The following is a 5,052-nucleotide window of genomic DNA, read 5'->3' as shown; positions in this document are numbered from 1 at the left end:
CAACTCAATTCATTTGACTATATATATATAAAGAGAGAGAGAGAGAGAGAGCCAGTGATAATAAGATAAATTCAAGTCCAGCAGCATTGCATTTTATTTACAAACTTTGCATATTTTACAGACAAGTAAACACGTGAACAGTTACTTAACTGTCTTTTCTTTCGTCGACTTATAAATCCAAGAAAGAAATTTAAGTTCTCTTTAAATATTCTCTTACAGAAATTTGCTTCTAAATTTAAATCGATCTGTTTCTTAATTTGTGTAGTTTTCAGTCGTCTTATTTTCCTTCTTTTCTTTTTTATTTTATTAATTCAATTTTTGGTCATCATATTTTACTACAAACTTTGGTCCATGTCCTCTTGATCGTATCTGCCATTTTTAGTTAAATATGATTGATTTATCCCTATTATGTTTTGGTTTCATAAGTTTTACAATATCAGATACTTTCACGCCATTTTGCAGCATGGGCAAAATCTGCCGTCTTTGAAAGTCTCTACTAGCTTCGGTTGATTACATCATAAAATAAATCACGAAGTTCAAACAGTCTTAAATTTGACTAATAATTTCACTTTCTTGGACATTAACTTTTTAAAAGGCTATAATGAATTTTTTTTTAAATTTTAATTTAAGGAAAATAAAGAATAAAAATAGTGGCTGCTGAGAAAGTGTTCGGCCACTTTGTTTACTAAGATTTCCAATTCAAAGCACACATTTTTTTCAAATCCAAATGCTGATAAAATGCTTGAATGGTCAGATCTTTTTCATTCAATCTTTTCTTTTCATCTATACATTAAAGTGCTCCTATGAAATTCCGATAATGTAAAATATCTGCAAAAGATATATCTCCTATCAGAACAAACTGATGTAATGCCAGATTGTTCTCTCGCATATTAATTCAAAATCATCATAGGTATCATTTCTTCGTACAAATCCATATACTCTCTGTTTTAATATCTTGATGGACTGCATTTCTTTGTTGTCATTGTTCTTTATATATTCAAGGATATCAATTCTTTGTACATTTCTTTGCATTATTGTTCTCTATTACTTCATGCACAATATTGTCTTCCTCGTATAGTTTTTTTTGTGATTTACTTTAAACATTGTGCTTTTCTAGCGTACATTTTTTATTTATTTCCAAAGCACTTTTCCGATATATAAACTCAAAGACATGCAGATTCTTCCTTTTATTCAATTTAGATATTTACCAACTTTTTATACATTGTTAATAAAAGACCAAATGCAAGATTTTTCTCCAGAAGTAGATAAATGATGGTTTATGATGATGATATTAATTGTTTATATGAACTGATTGTATATATTTAACCAACATATTTGTACACAGTAAAATTGTCATTGATAACCCTTTGAAGTTCTTTTTAATACATTTATTTCTGATAGGACAATCCCATCCGTATAATTAAAGGTGTTAACCAATCATTTTCGCTAGTGAAATAAAGAAATAAAGTATTAGTAAAGAAGAGTACTAGTGCTAAATGGATTTTAAATTTAATTAAGCACAATTTTTTAAATGAACAGCTTTTATTAAGTTGAGAGTATTGGCCTTCCAGTTTTTAAATAAATTCAACTAAATTGTACTGAAAACTATGCACAATTCGATGAACAATGCTCCAAAAAAACTGAACCCACTGCAAAAAGTTACAACCCAGTTTAAAGTTTCTAGGATTTTCATGTTCTAGGACTCATTCTTAATGATTTAAGGGGGTAACCTCAAAAAAGCTATCTAATTAGTGCAGACGATATTCTAAGCTACAAATTAGATACAAAAACGTAATTTCTCTTAATAAATACACTATTTTAAAGTGGATTCGGACTTCTGACTCCCAAGATACAAGGAGTAGCCACAATTTGGGAAATAGGGTTCCCATAGTTTAGTCAGGAGAGCAATCCGAAGTTTGGACCTCTTAATGTTAATTTTATTCTTGCGTATTTCTTCTAATATCGGTACTTTTTAGCAAGTTGAAAAATTTTTGTACATAATTAAAAAAATTTGTTTCTCTAAAAATAATCAATGCAAAAATTCATTTTTAGTAAATATTAATCACTTTTTATTATTTAATGTTAGTCGAAAACAATTTGCATTGTTAGACATAAAATGTTTTACACCATTTTAATGGATGTAATTTCCCATTGGCGAAATACAAAATCTGAGTATAGTCGGTAAAATAGTACCTGAGCAAACGATTATACGACTTCTTTGAAGTTCGATTTCAGCAATATTATTCAACCGATTTTGTATTTTGCCTGCTAAAAATACATTCTTTAAAATGATGTCAAAGATTGTAAACTTTACAATTCGAATTATTTTTGACTATTATCAAATAAAATAATAATATTTACTGAAAGTTATGTTTTTCATGTAATTATCTGTAAATGAATGTTATAGTTGTGTGCAAAAATTTTTCAATGCCCTTAAAATGTTCTCCAGATATTGTGAAATACGCAAAAAATAAAATTAACATCAAGGGGTTCAAACTTTGGACCAATCTTCTGACCAAACAATGAGGACCATATTTTTCCTTGCAACTAACCCTTATATTTTGTGGGTCAGAAATCCAAATTCGTCTTAAAAAAAAGACATGCTTATTCAGAGAAAGTAGGTTTTTATGTCAGATTCAGTATTTTAAAATATCGGCTGCTCAAATAAATTAGCTTATCACCCAATTAAATTATTAAGATTGAATCCTAGAACTTGAAGATCCAGTCATGAGATCAAACGTTTTTCAGAGTGGTTCATTTTTCATTTTGTGCACAGTACTTTATGTTCAATTAAAGAAAGAATTATTCTACTTTTGCGTGCTTGCCTAATCCTCGAAATCTGATGCAGTCAGATATAATGGTGATTGACATAATAATAATGGCCATAAGATCATTGACATATAGAAAGACCATACGGTCAGAAAGTCAGATGACAGATCACCTCTTGTTAATCCAAGACAGTCCAGTACGTGCTTTCGTGAAGCAAAATCGGTACTGTATTTTTTCAAATTGGAAAACTCTTTTTGCCACCTTTGAGTATATATAAGAGTGGTACTTAATATGACAGCTTGCAAACTCTGGAGTCATCTGAGTACCTCTATTATAATAAATGTTTAAAAGTGTGCCAGAACGTACCATTAGTGGTTCGCATGTAGTGCCATAATAAATGACTCTTAAAAAACACTAACAAGCAAAGGGAACTATTTTAAAATAAGTATGTGGGCTTTTACATTTCATACTAATGCATATATAGACAACTAATAAATTTATTTAAAGAACGAATCCTTTTTAAAGCTATCATATTGGAGTTTCATCATTCGTCTAGCGTTCTCTAACGTTAAAGACTGTTGTTCTTTAATTCCCAAATCTACTTTTATCGAATGCTAAAGTTTCTGATTATTTAAATAATCTTGGTTTTTTAAAGGAAAAGTCTGAAGTTAAAGATTAGTTGGGAAAATTTATAATAAACAACAAAAGAACAATTTTGATGACAACTTGCTGGTGCTATAGTATTTAAAATGATCTTGTAGTTTAGGTAAAATTTGATAAATAATTTGAAGTTATCTATTATAGAATGTCGAATTTACTTTTACAATGGGAGAAAACAGCTACAAATTAGTATTGTGAGAAATACATTTTCTTATGCTAGTATACTTAAACATTTTATAAATGTTAAAATTATCATAAAAGCATTTCTTTTAATCTAAATTATCGGATTCTTCTACACAATAACAAAAACCCTTTCAACTGTTAGTTCTTACAACAAAAATTCCTGTCGAAAATCATAGTTTAACAAGAGAAAAAAAAAACGATTTCAGCAATGATTGATCTAAACAACAAAAAGTCAATAACAAAACCTGAAACGGAACCAATTTATTTTATAGTCTTCCCAATGAAAAGAAAACGCTGAATTCAGAGTTGTTGGTTTTCTCAGATTTTTTTTTCTTTACGAACTCCTAAGAAACAACAAAAATGGCGAAGAAAAGAAAAAAAATCCACGGTTAATCCTATCTGCTTAATGCTTGCTTTCTCAGCGGATGTCGCTCTATAATGGAATGTAACGACCACAGCTTATATATCGCCATTAAGATAGCTTCATCTGATGGGAAAAGGTGCAATTTTGGCTCCATTTTCATTAAGTATGAGCAATAGTTGCACTTAGAAGAACATTTATTTCTTCACAAAACTAGTTATCTGATTTCGTATAGTCAAAGTCACTCTGTTCTCATTAAACCGAGATATGACTTTTTTGTTATTAAAGACTATAATGATTATGTTAGTCATTAGTCACTTGAAGCTCATGCTAATAACTGTTGTTTTATCGCCATTAATTTTACAACAAAAATATACTTTTTTAATAAACTTTGCAAGTGTCAAACATATTGTACACTTTTGTAGGTCACAAAGACGTTGTGAAATATTATGTGTTTATGCGCATCGTATTGTTTGTTAAATAATTTACTGATTATATATTGGTTTATGGATGGCAAAGAGAAGAGTTGTGTGGTTGCCATGGTCATAATTTGGAATGCAAAAATTTTTTTGTGAGAGTTTATGATTTTTTTTAGGCACTTTAGTATCCAAATAGTCTCGGTGTTGCCATCTAGTAAGTCAGAAACTAGACGTCCAAATTAACATGACCAAAGGGTATCTCACCCATTTTTGTGGTCCTGAAAGAGTGGATACCACCTCTAGAGAACGCACTAGGTCTGCTCCGTCTGCTCATCGGCAAGACCGATTGTGCAGCTCATTGGAAATAAAAAAATAAGAAAAATGATTTTGTTTTTTTGGAACGGCGATGCTATAATTTTTTTGATATTTACCTTGATAGTAGTTTTCTTAATTATTTGATTTGAAGTCCTTTAAGTTTTATTTGAGGTCAGTTTGTATTTTGTATTTTTTGACAGACGTCTTATGTATTTTTATGATGTGTACTTTAAAATAATATAGAATTGCAGCAATTATTATTCTATTTTATTTAGATAAAATTGAAAAGTGCACCGAGAAAAAAGTATGGTCAAAACTACTGGAATATGGTATTCTATTAATTCG

The sequence above is a fragment of the Parasteatoda tepidariorum genome, chromosome 6 (genome assembly GCF_043381705.1).
Source record: "Parasteatoda tepidariorum isolate YZ-2023 chromosome 6, CAS_Ptep_4.0, whole genome shotgun sequence".
Lineage (NCBI taxonomy): Eukaryota > Metazoa > Arthropoda > Arachnida > Araneae > Theridiidae > Parasteatoda > Parasteatoda tepidariorum.
This window is presented reverse-complemented; position numbering follows the sequence as displayed.